We start from the raw sequence: 18,485 nt of genomic DNA, 5'->3' as shown, positions 1-18,485 counted from the left end.
TAAACAAAAGGCAGAAGTCACTTGGAAACAAAAGAAATGGGCAGAATGGGTCACTTGAACAAACATTTTAGCTTAAAAAAATGTACCTTGGGAAAAAGTACAAGAAATCTTGATGGAAAACCGTTAGGTCAGTGCCTGCGTGCACCACCTAAACAGGTTAAATGAGGTAGATTTCTTCGGGAGGCGTTAATTCTGCCACCATTCTGGTTATCGCTTCTCGGCCTTTTGGCTAAGATCAAGTGTAGTATCTGTTCTTATCAGTTTAATATCTGATACGTCCTCTATCTGGGGACCATATATTAAATTGATTTTTGGAACAGGGAGATGGAATAGGAGCTTGCTCTGTCCACTCCACGCATCAACCTGGTATTGCAGTACCTCCAGGAATGGTGCACTTCCCCACCCGGGGAAAACAATGCTGTTGAAAAATAGACGAGAAAACGAAAGTAGCGCTTCACTACCAAACCCTGTAAAGTGGCGCTATTGTGTTTGCCTGTGAATAAAAGCAAAGTGGTCACTGTGTCTTGCCTTAATTATGTATGTATTTTACTTAATTGCCACTTTGCGGCCACCCGGCCGTGCGTTATTTATTTATTTATTTTTCAACTTATTTTCTTTGTTTTTTTTCCCCTTCTCCATCCAGACGCTGCACTTTGAAAAGAGACAAACGTGGGAAAAAGACTGTTTTTGCAGCAGCAGAGTTTCATTGGTTTTTGGATCCATTTCACTGGGGAACGAATGGAGGAAGGTTCTCAGCAAGTCACAAGGATGGATGGATGGAGGGAGGGAGGGAGGGAGGGAGGGAGGGAGGGAGGGAGGGAGGGAGGGAAGCAGGCAGGCAGGCAGGCATGCCGAGAAGTGGGCACTGCCCTTGGCTTCTCTGAGCAAGAAGAAAAATACAGAGTCCTTTTCCTTCTCTGCCCGCCCCGCCCGTCCCCGAACGGCCACGAACGGCCAAGCCTTATCTATAGGCCTCAGGCTGCAGGGGAGCAGTGTCCCAGGCAAGCGAGGGCGAGGGTCCGGCCACTTCCGGTCAGGGAGCTGTCCAGGGCTTCCTGGCCTGATTCCCAGCATCCCCTGGCTGCCAGGCTTTCCGGCCAGCCGGCTGGAAGCAGTGCGCAGGAAGGGGAGGGGCATGCAAATACTAGAAAGAGGACAACGTGGGTATGCAAAGTGACGCCTAATGAGGCGACAGCCGAGGAGGACTCTGGGAGCCGGGGGAAAGCCTGAGGCCGGGGCCTCCTTTCCACCGGCACATGCTGAGCTCTTGCCGGGAGTCAGAAAAAGAGGCGAAAGGGCGACCAGCGACGGTGAGAGGGAAGACCCCGGTCCGGGTGACCAAGGTAGATTTCTTCGGGAGGCGTTAATTCTGCCACCATTCTGGTTATCGCTTCTCGGCCTTTTGGCTAAGATCAAGTGTAGTACCACTTGCCTCCCCTAGGGGAGGGCGGTCAGTTGGGATGTTTTCATTGGACTTCGTGGGTCAATGATATTCCCAGTAGGTGAAACGAGATTCGGAATCGGAACGGAAGGGGCCGGTACCGGAACGAAATATGACAGAAATGTCATAACGTTTTTAGTAGCCTGGCATGCTGGACTGTCGGGCAGGAACCCCAGTGGGGACTGACTGGCAGGCCGGCTGAATGGTGATTTTTTACGTAGGTCAGCAGGCGAGACTGGGCTGCTGTGCCAACCGGCTTGGGCTGACACCCGGGCTGATGACCTTGGATGGAACGACAGGGCCGAACGGCATGGCTGGAAGGCTAAGTCGCCCCCCTGTCCAGGCGAACCCTCCTAGGTCCGACCGGCACAAGGCCAACCAGCTAATGGCTGTCTGCGGATTGGTTCCCCGCTTTCAGCTGGGCTGGTTGGCTGCTGGGTGGAGGTAGTAGCAGGACAGACCGGGGTTGGCTGAAAAGATAAGCCATGCCTAGTACCCCCTGGGCAAGTAGGCCAGGCGAGACGGCTCGGGTGAAGGGCGAGGCCGGCGGGTGTGGCAGACTGGCCAGACCTGCTAACTGAGGGTGTGACGGGTAGGAAAAAAAAAAAAATCTGTTCTTATCAGTTTAATATCTGATACGTCCTCTATCTGGGGACCATATATTAAATTGATTTTTGGAACAGGGAGATGGAATAGGAGCTTGCTCTGTCCACTCCACGCATCAACCTGGTATTGCAGTACCTCCAGGAATGGTGCACTTCCCCACCCGGGGAAAACAATGCTGTTGAAAAATAGACGAGAAAACGAAAGTAGCGCTTCACTACCAAACCCTGTAAAGTGGCGCTATTGTGTTTGCCTGTGAATAAAAGCAAAGTGGTCACTGTGTCTTGCCTTAATTATGTATGTATTTTACTTAATTGCCACTTTGCGGCCACCCGGCCGTGCGTTATTTATTTATTTATTTTTCAACTTATTTTCTTTGTTTTTTTTCCCCTTCTCCATCCAGACGCTGCACTTTGAAAAGAGACAAACGTGGGAAAAAGACTGTTTTTGCAGCAGCAGAGTTTCATTGGTTTTTGGATCCATTTCACTGGGGAACGAATGGAGGAAGGTTCTCAGCAAGTCACAAGGATGGATGGATGGAGGGAGGGAGGGAGGGAGGGAGGGAGGGAGGGAGGGAGGGAGGGAGGGAAGCAGGCAGGCAGGCAGGCATGCCGAGAAGTGGGCACTGCCCTTGGCTTCTCTGAGCAAGAAGAAAAATACAGAGTCCTTTTCCTTCTCTGCCCGCCCCGCCCGTCCCCGAACGGCCACGAACGGCCAAGCCTTATCTATAGGCCTCAGGCTGCAGGGGAGCAGTGTCCCAGGCAAGCGAGGGCGAGGGTCCGGCCACTTCCGGTCAGGGAGCTGTCCAGGGCTTCCTGGCCTGATTCCCAGCATCCCCTGGCTGCCAGGCTTTCCGGCCAGCCGGCTGGAAGCAGTGCGCAGGAAGGGGAGGGGCATGCAAATACTAGAAAGAGGACAACGTGGGTATGCAAAGTGACGCCTAATGAGGCGACAGCCGAGGAGGACTCTGGGAGCCGGGGGAAAGCCTGAGGCCGGGGCCTCCTTTCCACCGGCACATGCTGAGCTCTTGCCGGGAGTCAGAAAAAGAGGCGAAAGGGCGACCAGCGACGGTGAGAGGGAAGACCCCGGTCCGGGTGACCAAGGTAGATTTCTTCGGGAGGCGTTAATTCTGCCACCATTCTGGTTATCGCTTCTCGGCCTTTTGGCTAAGATCAAGTGTAGTATCTGTTCTTATCAGTTTAATATCTGATACGTCCTCTATCTGGGGACCATATATTAAATTGATTTTTGGAACAGGGAGATGGAATAGGAGCTTGCTCTGTCCACTCCACGCATCAACCTGGTATTGCAGTACCTCCAGGAATGGTGCACTTCCCCACCCGGGGAAAACAATGCTGTTGAAAAATAGACGAGAAAACGAAAGTAGCGCTTCACTACCAAACCCTGTAAAGTGGCGCTATTGTGTTTGCCTGTGAATAAAAGCAAAGTGGTCACTGTGTCTTGCCTTAATTATGTATGTATTTTACTTAATTGCCACTTTGCGGCCACCCGGCCGTGCGTTATTTATTTATTTATTTTTCAACTTATTTTCTTTGTTTTTTTTCCCCTTCTCCATCCAGACGCTGCACTTTGAAAAGAGACAAACGTGGGAAAAAGACTGTTTTTGCAGCAGCAGAGTTTCATTGGTTTTTGGATCCATTTCACTGGGGAACGAATGGAGGAAGGTTCTCAGCAAGTCACAAGGATGGATGGAGGGAGGGAGGGAGGGAGGGAGGGAGGGAGGGAGGGAGGGAGGGAGGGAGGGAAGCAGGCAGGCAGGCAGGCATGCCGAGAAGTGGGCACTGCCCTTGGCTTCTCTGAGCAAGAAGAAAAATACAGAGTCCTTTTCCTTCTCTGCCCGCCCCGCCCGTCCCCGAACGGCCACGAACGGCCAAGCCTTATCTATAGGCCTCAGGCTGCAGGGGAGCAGTGTCCCAGGCAAGCGAGGGCGAGGGTCCGGCCACTTCCGGTCAGGGAGCTGTCCAGGGCTTCCTGGCCTGATTCCCAGCATCCCCTGGCTGCCAGGCTTTCCGGCCAGCCGGCTGGAAGCAGTGCGCAGGAAGGGGAGGGGCATGCAAATACTAGAAAGAGGACAACGTGGGTATGCAAAGTGACGCCTAATGAGGCGACAGCCGAGGAGGACTCTGGGAGCCGGGGGAAAGCCTGAGGCCGGGGCCTCCTTTCCACCGGCACATGCTGAGCTCTTGCCGGGAGTCAGAAAAAGAGGCGAAAGGGCGACCAGCGACGGTGAGAGGGAAGACCCCGGTCCGGGTGACCAAGGTAGATTTCTTCGGGAGGCGTTAATTCTGCCACCATTCTGGTTATCGCTTCTCGGCCTTTTGGCTAAGATCAAGTGTAGTATCTGTTCTTATCAGTTTAATATCTGATACGTCCTCTATCTGGGGACCATATATTAAATTGATTTTTGGAACAGGGAGATGGAATAGGAGCTTGCTCTGTCCACTCCACGCATCAACCTGGTATTGCAGTACCTCCAGGAATGGTGCACTTCCCCACCCGGGGAAAACAATGCTGTTGAAAAATAGACGAGAAAACGAAAGTAGCGCTTCACTACCAAACCCTGTAAAGTGGCGCTATTGTGTTTGCCTGTGAATAAAAGCAAAGTGGTCACTGTGTCTTGCCTTAATTATGTATGTATTTTACTTAATTGCCACTTTGCGGCCACCCGGCCGTGCGTTATTTATTTATTTATTTTTCAACTTATTTTCTTTGTTTTTTTTCCCCTTCTCCATCCAGACGCTGCACTTTGAAAAGAGACAAACGTGGGAAAAAGACTGTTTTTGCAGCAGCAGAGTTTCATTGGTTTTTGGATCCATTTCACTGGGGAACGAATGGAGGAAGGTTCTCAGCAAGTCACAAGGATGGATGGATGGAGGGAGGGAGGGAGGGAGGGAGGGAGGGAGGGAGGGAGGGAGGGAGGGAGGGAAGCAGGCAGGCAGGCAGGCATGCCGAGAAGTGGGCACTGCCCTTGGCTTCTCTGAGCAAGAAGAAAAATACAGAGTCCTTTTCCTTCTCTGCCCGCCCCGCCCGTCCCCGAACGGCCACGAACGGCCAAGCCTTATCTATAGGCCTCAGGCTGCAGGGGAGCAGTGTCCCAGGCAAGCGAGGGCGAGGGTCCGGCCACTTCCGGTCAGGGAGCTGTCCAGGGCTTCCTGGCCTGATTCCCAGCATCCCCTGGCTGCCAGGCTTTCCGGCCAGCCGGCTGGAAGCAGTGCGCAGGAAGGGGAGGGGCATGCAAATACTAGAAAGAGGACAACGTGGGTATGCAAAGTGACGCCTAATGAGGCGACAGCCGAGGAGGACTCTGGGAGCCGGGGGAAAGCCTGAGGCCGGGGCCTCCTTTCCACCGGCACATGCTGAGCTCTTGCCGGGAGTCAGAAAAAGAGGCGAAAGGGCGACCAGCGACGGTGAGAGGGAAGACCCCGGTCCGGGTGACCAAGGTAGATTTCTTCGGGAGGCGTTAATTCTGCCACCAAGCCACTACTCTCCACGCTAAGAAAAGACAAGATAATAAAAGGAGTCTTCGTACCCGGGGCAAAAGGAAAGATGGCTAAATGCATTGCATATATGGACGACGTGACAGTGCTATGCCCAGACCCCTCTTCAGCTAAGAGAGTCCTGCTACACTCCAAAACATTTGCGCATGCGTCAGGTCTATCCCTAAACATAGACAAGAGTACCTGCCTCATTATTGGGAAATGGGATAACTTGGCAAAGCTTGATGTCAAGACAACCAGAAGACCAACCAAAATCTTAGGGATCCTGTTTTCTGAGGATACAGAAGGCCAGGTCAACTGGCCCCCAGTCCAGCAAAAAATCAACCAAAAGCTGGGCCTATGGAAAACAAGATCACTGTCCATGACGGGGAAAGTCATGGTGACTAAGGCAGTGATACTCCCACTCATCTTGTACTCGGCCATGATTTTTCCTCCATGCAAAGAGACTTTGAGACTTTTACAAAAAAGTTTATTCACCTTCTTATGGAACTCAAAAATGGAGAAAGTGAAAAGAACTATAATGTACAAACACACAGAAAGTGGGGGGAAAAATGTACCTAACCTATACATGTATATCTTTTTGAATTACTTCTGTCATTGTTTTACTGCAATAAGGGAAATGAGAAACCTGGCGGGTCACTACATAAGATATGGAGCAGGAGACATTTTCTACAAATTCCAACTCATACCCAGAGACAATAGGATGCCTGTTGCATTCTTCCCACACAAACTCTACGCCGTACTCCAGCCCTTCTTACAGATGCTGAAGGAACTGGAAATAGAACCAGAGGACATGGCCAACAGACTAACCCTGAAGAAGCAATTGGTGACACTGGAGAAACTGGAAATGGTTAACAACTTGTCAGAAGACCTCTCTAAGAAAGTATGGGAAAAAGTTAACCACCCAGACATCACGAACACTCAAAAAGACATTGCATGGTTAGCCGTCAACAACGCCTTGCCAGTCAAAACCTTCCAGCACAGAAGAGGCCTGGCTAACTCAGCAAAGTGCCCCAGAACAGACTGCCCTGGGGATGAATCCATCGTCCATTTTTTTTGGAACTGTGTCTTTGCAAATGTTTTTTGGTCAAAAATAAGTAAATTAATCAAAGGGATCACAAACCAAGACCCTGTTACATATGAAATTATCTTGTATGGCCTAGGGTCTTCAGTGTCAAAAAATAAAGACAGAACCCTATGGAGAATAATATGTGCAGCTAAGGAAAGTCTATGGATAACAAGGAACCTAATTCTGTTCAAACATAAAAACTTAGAGGTAAAAGATACAATACATATCTGTTTAGACAAAATGATGACCTTTTACTTTTCTGATATTAAGCACATGGGTAAACAAAAGGCAGAAGTCACTTGGAAACAAAAGAAATGGGCAGAATGGGTCACTTGAACAAACATTTTAGCTTAAAAAAATGTACCTTGGGAAAAAGTACAAGAAATCTTGATGGAAAACCGTTAGGTCAGTGCCTGCGTGCACCACCTAAACAGGTTAAATGTATACCACCCTATGGGACTGGTTGATATGTAACTGTGCAGCTCTAAAATTATAAATAAAGTATATTTTTACAAAAAAAAAAAATCTGTTCTTATCAGTTTAATATCTGATACGTCCTCTATCTGGGGACCATATATTAAATTGATTTTTGGAACAGGGAGATGGAATAGGAGCTTGCTCTGTCCACTCCACGCATCAACCTGGTATTGCAGTACCTCCAGGAATGGTGCACTTCCCCACCCGGGGAAAACAATGCTGTTGAAAAATAGACGAGAAAACGAAAGTAGCGCTTCACTACCAAACCCTGTAAAGTGGCGCTATTGTGTTTGCCTGTGAATAAAAGCAAAGTGGTCACTGTGTCTTGCCTTAATTATGTATGTATTTTACTTAATTGCCACTTTGCGGCCACCCGGCCGTGCGTTATTTATTTATTTATTTTTCAACTTATTTTCTTTGTTTTTTTTCCCCTTCTCCATCCAGACGCTGCACTTTGAAAAGAGACAAACGTGGGAAAAAGACTGTTTTTGCAGCAGCAGAGTTTCATTGGTTTTTGGATCCATTTCACTGGGGAACGAATGGAGGAAGGTTCTCAGCAAGTCACAAGGATGGATGGATGGAGGGAGGGAGGGAGGGAGGGAGGGAGGGAGGGAGGGAGGGAGGGAGGGAAGCAGGCAGGCAGGCAGGCATGCCGAGAAGTGGGCACTGCCCTTGGCTTCTCTGAGCAAGAAGAAAAATACAGAGTCCTTTTCCTTCTCTGCCCGCCCCGCCCGTCCCCGAACGGCCACGAACGGCCAAGCCTTATCTATAGGCCTCAGGCTGCAGGGGAGCAGTGTCCCAGGCAAGCGAGGGCGAGGGTCCGGCCACTTCCGGTCAGGGAGCTGTCCAGGGCTTCCTGGCCTGATTCCCAGCATCCCCTGGCTGCCAGGCTTTCCGGCCAGCCGGCTGGAAGCAGTGCGCAGGAAGGGGAGGGGCATGCAAATACTAGAAAGAGGACAACGTGGGTATGCAAAGTGACGCCTAATGAGGCGACAGCCGAGGAGGACTCTGGGAGCCGGGGGAAAGCCTGAGGCCGGGGCCTCCTTTCCACCGGCACATGCTGAGCTCTTGCCGGGAGTCAGAAAAAGAGGCGAAAGGGCGACCAGCGACGGTGAGAGGGAAGACCCCGGTCCGGGTGACCAAGGTAGATTTCTTCGGGAGGCGTTAATTCTGCCACCATTCTGGTTATCGCTTCTCGGCCTTTTGGCTAAGATCAAGTGTAGTACCACTTGCCTCCCCTAGGGGAGGGCGGTCAGTTGGGATGTTTTCATTGGACTTCGTGGGTCAATGATATTCCCAGTAGGTGAAACGAGATTCGGAATCGGAACGGAAGGGGCCGGTACCGGAACGAAATATGACAGAAATGTCATAACGTTTTTAGTAGCCTGGCATGCTGGACTGTCGGGCAGGAACCCCAGTGGGGACTGACTGGCAGGCCGGCTGAATGGTGATTTTTTACGTAGGTCAGCAGGCGAGACTGGGCTGCTGTGCCAACCGGCTTGGGCTGACACCCGGGCTGATGACCTTGGATGGAACGACAGGGCCGAACGGCATGGCTGGAAGGCTAAGTCGCCCCCCTGTCCAGGCGAACCCTCCTAGGTCCGACCGGCACAAGGCCAACCAGCTAATGGCTGTCTGCGGATTGGTTCCCCGCTTTCAGCTGGGCTGGTTGGCTGCTGGGTGGAGGTAGTAGCAGGACAGACCGGGGTTGGCTGAAAAGATAAGCCATGCCTAGTACCCCCTGGGCAAGTAGGCCAGGCGAGACGGCTCGGGTGAAGGGCGAGGCCGGCGGGTGTGGCAGACTGGCCAGACCTGCTAACTGAGGGTGTGACGGGTAGGAAAAAAAAAAAAATCTGTTCTTATCAGTTTAATATCTGATACGTCCTCTATCTGGGGACCATATATTAAATTGATTTTTGGAACAGGGAGATGGAATAGGAGCTTGCTCTGTCCACTCCACGCATCAACCTGGTATTGCAGTACCTCCAGGAATGGTGCACTTCCCCACCCGGGGAAAACAATGCTGTTGAAAAATAGACGAGAAAACGAAAGTAGCGCTTCACTACCAAACCCTGTAAAGTGGCGCTATTGTGTTTGCCTGTGAATAAAAGCAAAGTGGTCACTGTGTCTTGCCTTAATTATGTATGTATTTTACTTAATTGCCACTTTGCGGCCACCCGGCCGTGCGTTATTTATTTATTTATTTTTCAACTTATTTTCTTTGTTTTTTTTCCCCTTCTCCATCCAGACGCTGCACTTTGAAAAGAGACAAACGTGGGAAAAAGACTGTTTTTGCAGCAGCAGAGTTTCATTGGTTTTTGGATCCATTTCACTGGGGAACGAATGGAGGAAGGTTCTCAGCAAGTCACAAGGATGGATGGATGGAGGGAGGGAGGGAGGGAGGGAGGGAGGGAGGGAGGGAGGGAGGGAGGGAAGCAGGCAGGCAGGCAGGCATGCCGAGAAGTGGGCACTGCCCTTGGCTTCTCTGAGCAAGAAGAAAAATACAGAGTCCTTTTCCTTCTCTGCCCGCCCCGCCCGTCCCCGAACGGCCACGAACGGCCAAGCCTTATCTATAGGCCTCAGGCTGCAGGGGAGCAGTGTCCCAGGCAAGCGAGGGCGAGGGTCCGGCCACTTCCGGTCAGGGAGCTGTCCAGGGCTTCCTGGCCTGATTCCCAGCATCCCCTGGCTGCCAGGCTTTCCGGCCAGCCGGCTGGAAGCAGTGCGCAGGAAGGGGAGGGGCATGCAAATACTAGAAAGAGGACAACGTGGGTATGCAAAGTGACGCCTAATGAGGCGACAGCCGAGGAGGACTCTGGGAGCCGGGGGAAAGCCTGAGGCCGGGGCCTCCTTTCCACCGGCACATGCTGAGCTCTTGCCGGGAGTCAGAAAAAGAGGCGAAAGGGCGACCAGCGACGGTGAGAGGGAAGACCCCGGTCCGGGTGACCAAGGTAGATTTCTTCGGGAGGCGTTAATTCTGCCACCATTCTGGTTATCGCTTCTCGGCCTTTTGGCTAAGATCAAGTGTAGTATCTGTTCTTATCAGTTTAATATCTGATACGTCCTCTATCTGGGGACCATATATTAAATTGATTTTTGGAACAGGGAGATGGAATAGGAGCTTGCTCTGTCCACTCCACGCATCAACCTGGTATTGCAGTACCTCCAGGAATGGTGCACTTCCCCACCCGGGGAAAACAATGCTGTTGAAAAATAGACGAGAAAACGAAAGTAGCGCTTCACTACCAAACCCTGTAAAGTGGCGCTATTGTGTTTGCCTGTGAATAAAAGCAAAGTGGTCACTGTGTCTTGCCTTAATTATGTATGTATTTTACTTAATTGCCACTTTGCGGCCACCCGGCCGTGCGTTATTTATTTATTTATTTTTCAACTTATTTTCTTTGTTTTTTTTCCCCTTCTCCATCCAGACGCTGCACTTTGAAAAGAGACAAACGTGGGAAAAAGACTGTTTTTGCAGCAGCAGAGTTTCATTGGTTTTTGGATCCATTTCACTGGGGAACGAATGGAGGAAGGTTCTCAGCAAGTCACAAGGATGGATGGAGGGAGGGAGGGAGGGAGGGAGGGAGGGAGGGAGGGAGGGAGGGAGGGAGGGAAGCAGGCAGGCAGGCAGGCATGCCGAGAAGTGGGCACTGCCCTTGGCTTCTCTGAGCAAGAAGAAAAATACAGAGTCCTTTTCCTTCTCTGCCCGCCCCGCCCGTCCCCGAACGGCCACGAACGGCCAAGCCTTATCTATAGGCCTCAGGCTGCAGGGGAGCAGTGTCCCAGGCAAGCGAGGGCGAGGGTCCGGCCACTTCCGGTCAGGGAGCTGTCCAGGGCTTCCTGGCCTGATTCCCAGCATCCCCTGGCTGCCAGGCTTTCCGGCCAGCCGGCTGGAAGCAGTGCGCAGGAAGGGGAGGGGCATGCAAATACTAGAAAGAGGACAACGTGGGTATGCAAAGTGACGCCTAATGAGGCGACAGCCGAGGAGGACTCTGGGAGCCGGGGGAAAGCCTGAGGCCGGGGCCTCCTTTCCACCGGCACATGCTGAGCTCTTGCCGGGAGTCAGAAAAAGAGGCGAAAGGGCGACCAGCGACGGTGAGAGGGAAGACCCCGGTCCGGGTGACCAAGGTAGATTTCTTCGGGAGGCGTTAATTCTGCCACCATTCTGGTTATCGCTTCTCGGCCTTTTGGCTAAGATCAAGTGTAGTATCTGTTCTTATCAGTTTAATATCTGATACGTCCTCTATCTGGGGACCATATATTAAATTGATTTTTGGAACAGGGAGATGGAATAGGAGCTTGCTCTGTCCACTCCACGCATCAACCTGGTATTGCAGTACCTCCAGGAATGGTGCACTTCCCCACCCGGGGAAAACAATGCTGTTGAAAAATAGACGAGAAAACGAAAGTAGCGCTTCACTACCAAACCCTGTAAAGTGGCGCTATTGTGTTTGCCTGTGAATAAAAGCAAAGTGGTCACTGTGTCTTGCCTTAATTATGTATGTATTTTACTTAATTGCCACTTTGCGGCCACCCGGCCGTGCGTTATTTATTTATTTATTTTTCAACTTATTTTCTTTGTTTTTTTTCCCCTTCTCCATCCAGACGCTGCACTTTGAAAAGAGACAAACGTGGGAAAAAGACTGTTTTTGCAGCAGCAGAGTTTCATTGGTTTTTGGATCCATTTCACTGGGGAACGAATGGAGGAAGGTTCTCAGCAAGTCACAAGGATGGATGGATGGAGGGAGGGAGGGAGGGAGGGAGGGAGGGAGGGAGGGAGGGAGGGAGGGAAGCAGGCAGGCAGGCAGGCATGCCGAGAAGTGGGCACTGCCCTTGGCTTCTCTGAGCAAGAAGAAAAATACAGAGTCCTTTTCCTTCTCTGCCCGCCCCGCCCGTCCCCGAACGGCCACGAACGGCCAAGCCTTATCTATAGGCCTCAGGCTGCAGGGGAGCAGTGTCCCAGGCAAGCGAGGGCGAGGGTCCGGCCACTTCCGGTCAGGGAGCTGTCCAGGGCTTCCTGGCCTGATTCCCAGCATCCCCTGGCTGCCAGGCTTTCCGGCCAGCCGGCTGGAAGCAGTGCGCAGGAAGGGGAGGGGCATGCAAATACTAGAAAGAGGACAACGTGGGTATGCAAAGTGACGCCTAATGAGGCGACAGCCGAGGAGGACTCTGGGAGCCGGGGGAAAGCCTGAGGCCGGGGCCTCCTTTCCACCGGCACATGCTGAGCTCTTGCCGGGAGTCAGAAAAAGAGGCGAAAGGGCGACCAGCGACGGTGAGAGGGAAGACCCCGGTCCGGGTGACCAAGGTAGATTTCTTCGGGAGGCGTTAATTCTGCCACCATTCTGGTTATCGCTTCTCGGCCTTTTGGCTAAGATCAAGTGTAGTACCACTTGCCTCCCCTAGGGGAGGGCGGTCAGTTGGGATGTTTTCATTGAACTTCGTGGGTCAATGATATTCCCAACACGGTGAAATGAGATTCGGAACGGAATCTGACGGAATCGTGACGAAATATGACAGAAATGTCATAATGCATATGACAGCAATGTCATAACGTTTTTAGTAGCCTGGCATGCTGGACTGTCGGGCAGGAACCCCAGTGGGGACTGACTGGCAGGCCGGCTGAATGGTGATTTTTTACGTAGGTCAGCAGGCGAGACTGGGCTGCTGTGCCAACCGGCTTGGGCTGACACCCGGGCTGATGACCTTGGATGGAACGACAGGGCCGAACGGCATGGCTGGAAGGCTAAGTCGCCCCCCTGTCCAGGCGAACCCTCCTAGGTCCGACCGGCACAAGGCCAACCAGCTAATGGCTGTCTGCGGATTGGTTCCCCGCTTTCAGCTGGGCTGGTTGGCTGCTGGGTGGAGGTAGTAGCAGGACAGACCGGGGTTGGCTGAAAAGATAAGCCATGCCTAGTACCCCCTGGGCAAGTAGGCCAGGCGAGACGGCTCGGGTGAAGGGCGAGGCCGGCGGGTGTGGCAGACTGGCCAGACCTGCTGACTGAGGGTGTGACGGGTAGGACAAAAAAAAAAATCTGTTCTTATCAGTTTAATATCTGATACGTCCTCTATCTGGGGACCATATATTAAATTGATTTTTGGAACAGGGAGATGGAATAGGAGCTTGCTCTGTCCACTCCACGCATCAACCTGGTATTGCAGTACCTCCAGGAATGGTGCACTTCCCCACCCGGGGAAAACAATGCTGTTGAAAAATAGACGAGAAAACGAAAGTAGCGCTTCACTACCAAACCCTGTAAAGTGGCGCTATTGTGTTTGCCTGTGAATAAAAGCAAAGTGGTCACTGTGTCTTGCCTTAATTATGTATGTATTTTACTTAATTGCCACTTTGCGGCCACCCGGCCGTGCGTTATTTATTTATTTATTTTTCAACTTATTTTCTTTGTTTTTTTTCCCCTTCTCCATCCAGACGCTGCACTTTGAAAAGAGACAAACGTGGGAAAAAGACTGTTTTTGCAGCAGCAGAGTTTCATTGGTTTTTGGATCCATTTCACTGGGGAACGAATGGAGGAAGGTTCTCAGCAAGTCACAAGGATGGATGGATGGAGGGAGGGAGGGAGGGAGGGAGGGAGGGAGGGAGGGAGGGAGGGAGGGAAGCAGGCAGGCAGGCAGGCATGCCGAGAAGTGGGCACTGCCCTTGGCTTCTCTGAGCAAGAAGAAAAATACAGAGTCCTTTTCCTTCTCTGCCCGCCCCGCCCGTCCCCGAACGGCCACGAACGGCCAAGCCTTATCTATAGGCCTCAGGCTGCAGGGGAGCAGTGTCCCAGGCAAGCGAGGGCGAGGGTCCGGCCACTTCCGGTCAGGGAGCTGTCCAGGGCTTCCTGGCCTGATTCCCAGCATCCCCTGGCTGCCAGGCTTTCCGGCCAGCCGGCTGGAAGCAGTGCGCAGGAAGGGGAGGGGCATGCAAATACTAGAAAGAGGACAACGTGGGTATGCAAAGTGACGCCTAATGAGGCGACAGCCGAGGAGGACTCTGGGAGCCGGGGGAAAGCCTGAGGCCGGGGCCTCCTTTCCACCGGCACATGCTGAGCTCTTGCCGGGAGTCAGAAAAAGAGGCGAAAGGGCGACCAGCGACGGTGAGAGGGAAGACCCCGGTCCGGGTGACCAAGGTAGATTTCTTCGGGAGGCGTTAATTCTGCCACCATTCTGGTTATCGCTTCTCGGCCTTTTGGCTAAGATCAAGTGTAGTATCTGTTCTTATCAGTTTAATATCTGATACGTCCTCTATCTGGGGACCATATATTAAATTGATTTTTGGAACAGGGAGATGGAATAGGAGCTTGCTCTGTCCACTCCACGCATCAACCTGGTATTGCAGTACCTCCAGGAATGGTGCACTTCCCCACCCGGGGAAAACAATGCTGTTGAAAAATAGACGAGAAAACGAAAGTAGCGCTTCACTACCAAACCCTGTAAAGTGGCGCTATTGTGTTTGCCTGTGAATAAAAGCAAAGTGGTCACTGTGTCTTGCCTTAATTATGTATGTATTTTACTTAATTGCCACTTTGCGGCCACCCGGCCGTGCGTTATTTATTTATTTATTTTTCAACTTATTTTCTTTGTTTTTTTTCCCCTTCTCCATCCAGACGCTGCACTTTGAAAAGAGACAAACGTGGGAAAAAGACTGTTTTTGCAGCAGCAGAGTTTCATTGGTTTTTGGATCCATTTCACTGGGGAACGAATGGAGGAAGGTTCTCAGCAAGTCACAAGGATGGATGGATGGAGGGAGGGAGGGAGGGAGGGAGGGAGGGAGGGAGGGAGGGAGGGAGGGAAGCAGGCAGGCAGGCAGGCATGCCGAGAAGTGGGCACTGCCCTTGGCTTCTCTGAGCAAGAAGAAAAATACAGAGTCCTTTTCCTTCTCTGCCCGCCCCGCCCGTCCCCGAACGGCCACGAACGGCCAAGCCTTATCTATAGGCCTCAGGCTGCAGGGGAGCAGTGTCCCAGGCAAGCGAGGGCGAGGGTCCGGCCACTTCCGGTCAGGGAGCTGTCCAGGGCTTCCTGGCCTGATTCCCAGCATCCCCTGGCTGCCAGGCTTTCCGGCCAGCCGGCTGGAAGCAGTGCGCAGGAAGGGGAGGGGCATGCAAATACTAGAAAGAGGACAACGTGGGTATGCAAAGTGACGCCTAATGAGGCGACAGCCGAGGAGGACTCTGGGAGCCGGGGGAAAGCCTGAGGCCGGGGCCTCCTTTCCACCGGCACATGCTGAGCTCTTGCCGGGAGTCAGAAAAAGAGGCGAAAGGGCGACCAGCGACGGTGAGAGGGAAGACCCCGGTCCGGGTGACCAAGGTAGATTTCTTCGGGAGGCGTTAATTCTGCCACCATTCTGGTTATCGCTTCTCGGCCTTTTGGCTAAGATCAAGTGTAGTACCACTTGCCTCCCCTAGGGGAGGGCGGTCAGTTGGGATGTTTTCATTGAACTTCGTGGGTCAATGATATTCCCAACACGGTGAAATGAGATTCGGAACGGAATCTGACGGAATCGTGACGAAATATGACAGAAATGTCATAATGCATATGACAGCAATGTCATAACGTTTTTAGTAGCCTGGCATGCTGGACTGTCGGGCAGGAACCCCAGTGGGGACTGACTGGCAGGCCGGCTGAATGGTGATTTTTTACGTAGGTCAGCAGGCGAGACTGGGCTGCTGTGCCAACCGGCTTGGGCTGACACCCGGGCTGATGACCTTGGATGGAACGACAGGGCCGAACGGCATGGCTGGAAGGCTAAGTCGCCCCCCTGTCCAGGCGAACCCTCCTAGGTCCGACCGGCACAAGGCCAACCAGCTAATGGCTGTCTGCGGATTGGTTCCCCGCTTTCAGCTGGGCTGGTTGGCTGCTGGGTGGAGGTAGTAGCAGGACAGACCGGGGTTGGCTGAAAAGATAAGCCATGCCTAGTACCCCCTGGGCAAGTAGGCCAGGCGAAACGGCTCGGGTGAAGGGCGAGGCCGGCGGGTGTGGCAGACTGGCCAGACCTGCTGACTGAGGGTGTGACGGGTAGGACAAAAAAAAAAAAAAAAAAAAAAAATCTGTTCTTATCAGTTTAATATCTGATACGTCCTCTATCTGGGGACCATATATTAAATTGATTTTTGGAACAGGGAGATGGAATAGGAGCTTGCTCTGTCCACTCCACGCATCAACCTGGTATTGCAGTACCTCCAGGAATGGTGCACTTCCCCACCCGGGGAAAACAATGCTGTTGAAAAATAGACGAGAAAACGAAAGTAGCGCTTCACTACCAAACCCTGTAAAGTGGCGCTATTGTGTTTGCCTGTGAATAAAAGCAAAGTGGTCACTGTGTCTTGCCTTAATTATGTATGTATTTTACTTAATTGCCACTTTGCGGCCACCCGGCCGTGCGTTATTTATTTATTTATTTTTCAACTTATTTTCTTTGTTTTTTTTCCCCTTCTCCATCCAGACGCTGCACTTTGAAAAGAGACAAACGTGGGAAAAAGACTGTTTTTGCAGCAGCAGAGTTTCATTGGTTTTTGGATCCATTTCACTGGGGAACGAATGGAGGAAGGTTCTCAGCAAGTCACAAGGATGGATGGATGGAGGGAGGGAGGGAGGGAGGGAGGGAGGGAGGGAGGGAGGGAGGGAGGGAGGGAAGCAGGCAGGCAGGCAGGCATGCCGAGAAGTGGGCACTGCCCTTGGCTTCTCTGAGCAAGAAGAAAAATACAGAGTCCTTTTCCTTCTCTGCCCGCCCCGCCCGTCCCCGAACGGCCACGAACGGCCAAGCCTTATCTATAGGCCTCAGGCTGCAGGGGAGCAGTGTCCCAGGCAAGCGAGGGCGAGGGTCCGGCCACTTCCGGTCAGGGAGCTGTCCAGGGCTTCCTGGCCTGATTCCCAGCATCCCCTGGCTGCCAGGCTTTCCGGCCAGCCGGCTGGAAGCAGTGCGCAGGAAGGGGAGGGGCATGCAAATACTAGAAAGAGGACAACGTGGGTATGCAAAGTGACGCCTAATGAGGCGACAGCCGAGGAGGACTCTGGGAGCCGGGGGAAAGCCTGAGGCCGGGGCCTCCTTTCCACCGGCACATGCTGAGCTCTTGCCGGGAGTCAGAAAAAGAGGCGAAAGGGCGACCAGCGACGGTGAGAGGGAAGACCCCGGTCCGGGTGACCAAGGTAGATTTCTTCGGGAGGCGTTAATTCTGCCACCATTCTGGTTATCGCTTCTCGGCCTTTTGGCTAAGATCAAGTGTAGTATCTGTTCTTATCAGTTTAATATCTGATACGTCCTCTATCTGGGGACCATATATTAAATTGATTTTTGGAACAGGGAGATGGAATAGGAGCTTGCTCTGTCCACTCCACGCATCAACCTGGTATTGCAGTACCTCCAGGAATGGTGCACTTCCCCACCCGGGGAAAACAATGCTGTTGAAAAATAGACGAGAAAACGAAAGTAGCGCTTCACTACCAAACCCTGTAAAGTGGCGCTATTGTGTTTGCCTGTGAATAAAAGCAAAGTGGTCACTGTGTCTTGCCTTAATTATGTATGTATTTTACTTAATTGCCACTTTGCGGCCACCCGGCCGTGCGTTATTTATTTATTTATTTTTCAACTTATTTTCTTTGTTTTTTTTCCCCTTCTCCATCCAGACGCTGCACTTTGAAAAGAGACAAACGTGGGAAAAAGACTGTTTTTGCAGCAGCAGAGTTTCATTGGTTTTTGGATCCATTTCACTGGGGAACGAATGGAGGAAGGTTCTCAGCAAGTCACAAGGATGGATGGATGGAGGGAGGGAGGGAGGGAGGGAGGGAGGGAGGGAGGGAGGGAGGGAGGGAGGGAAGCAGGCAGGCAGGCAGGCATGCCGAGAAGTGGGCACTGCCCTTGGCTTCTCTGAGCAAGAAGAAAAATACAGAGTCCTTTTCCTTCTCTGCCCGCCCCGCCCGTCCCCGAACGGCCACGAACGGCCAAGCCTTATCTATAGGCCTCAGGCTGCAGGGGAGCAGTGTCCCAGGCAAGCGAGGGCGAGGGTCCGGCCACTTCCGGTCAGGGAGCTGTCCAGGGCTTCCTGGCCTGATTCCCAGCATCCCCTGGCTGCCAGGCTTTCCGGCCAGCCGGCTGGAAGCAGTGCGCAGGAAGGGGAGGGGCATGCAAATACTAGAAAGAGGACAACGTGGGTATGCAAAGTGACGCCTAATGAGGCGACAGCCGAGGAGGACTCTGGGAGCCGGGGGAAAGCCTGAGGCCGGGGCCTCCTTTCCACCGGCACATGCTGAGCTCTTGCCGGGAGTCAGAAAAAGAGGCGAAAGGGCGACCAGCGACGGTGAGAGGGAAGACCCCGGTCCGGGTGACCAAGGTAGATTTCTTCGGGAGGCGTTAATTCTGCCACCAAGCCACTACTCTCCACGCTAA

At 52.4% G+C, this 18,485-nt stretch overlaps 10 non-coding genes and 2 pseudogenes across 10 annotated transcripts; all 12 read left to right on the top strand.

The window, feature by feature from the left end:
* Nucleotides 1-209: 209 nt before the first annotated feature.
* On the top strand, nucleotides 210-400 carry LOC147707268 (U2 spliceosomal RNA). Its single transcript, XR_015296994.1, has one exon. It is a non-coding gene; the product is annotated as a U2 spliceosomal RNA (small nuclear RNA).
* A 1,614-nt stretch (nucleotides 401-2,014) lies between these two features.
* Nucleotides 2,015-2,204, top strand: LOC147707267 (U2 spliceosomal RNA). The gene has a single exon (XR_015297087.1). It is a non-coding gene; the product is annotated as a U2 spliceosomal RNA (small nuclear RNA).
* Nucleotides 2,205-3,190: 986 nt separating this feature from the next.
* On the top strand, nucleotides 3,191-3,381 carry LOC147707266 (U2 spliceosomal RNA). Its single transcript, XR_015296993.1, has one exon. It is a non-coding gene; the product is annotated as a U2 spliceosomal RNA (small nuclear RNA).
* A 986-nt stretch (nucleotides 3,382-4,367) lies between these two features.
* Nucleotides 4,368-4,558, top strand: LOC147707265 (U2 spliceosomal RNA). The gene has a single exon (XR_015296991.1). It is a non-coding gene; the product is annotated as a U2 spliceosomal RNA (small nuclear RNA).
* Nucleotides 4,559-7,134: 2,576 nt separating this feature from the next.
* Nucleotides 7,135-7,309, top strand: LOC147707264 (U2 spliceosomal RNA; annotated as a pseudogene).
* A 1,614-nt stretch (nucleotides 7,310-8,923) lies between these two features.
* Nucleotides 8,924-9,113, top strand: LOC147707263 (U2 spliceosomal RNA). Its single transcript, XR_015297086.1, has one exon. It is a non-coding gene; the product is annotated as a U2 spliceosomal RNA (small nuclear RNA).
* A 986-nt stretch (nucleotides 9,114-10,099) lies between these two features.
* On the top strand, nucleotides 10,100-10,290 carry LOC147707262 (U2 spliceosomal RNA). The gene has a single exon (XR_015296990.1). It is a non-coding gene; the product is annotated as a U2 spliceosomal RNA (small nuclear RNA).
* Nucleotides 10,291-11,276: 986 nt separating this feature from the next.
* LOC147707261 (U2 spliceosomal RNA) lies at nucleotides 11,277-11,467 on the top strand. Its single transcript, XR_015296989.1, has one exon. It is a non-coding gene; the product is annotated as a U2 spliceosomal RNA (small nuclear RNA).
* Nucleotides 11,468-13,092: 1,625 nt separating this feature from the next.
* LOC147707260 (U2 spliceosomal RNA) lies at nucleotides 13,093-13,289 on the top strand. Its single transcript, XR_015297077.1, has one exon. It is a non-coding gene; the product is annotated as a U2 spliceosomal RNA (small nuclear RNA).
* A 986-nt stretch (nucleotides 13,290-14,275) lies between these two features.
* LOC147707259 (U2 spliceosomal RNA) lies at nucleotides 14,276-14,466 on the top strand. The gene has a single exon (XR_015296988.1). It is a non-coding gene; the product is annotated as a U2 spliceosomal RNA (small nuclear RNA).
* A 1,625-nt stretch (nucleotides 14,467-16,091) lies between these two features.
* On the top strand, nucleotides 16,092-16,301 carry LOC147707258 (U2 spliceosomal RNA; annotated as a pseudogene).
* Nucleotides 16,302-17,291: 990 nt separating this feature from the next.
* On the top strand, nucleotides 17,292-17,482 carry LOC147707257 (U2 spliceosomal RNA). The gene has a single exon (XR_015296987.1). It is a non-coding gene; the product is annotated as a U2 spliceosomal RNA (small nuclear RNA).
* Nucleotides 17,483-18,485: the final 1,003 nt, after the last annotated feature.

This window comes from Lissotriton vulgaris, chromosome 6 (genome assembly GCF_964263255.1).
Source record: "Lissotriton vulgaris chromosome 6, aLisVul1.2, whole genome shotgun sequence".
NCBI lineage: Eukaryota > Metazoa > Chordata > Amphibia > Caudata > Salamandridae > Lissotriton > Lissotriton vulgaris.
The sequence above is the reverse complement of the archived record's forward strand: the minus strand, read 5'-3'. Positions and strand labels throughout refer to the sequence as shown.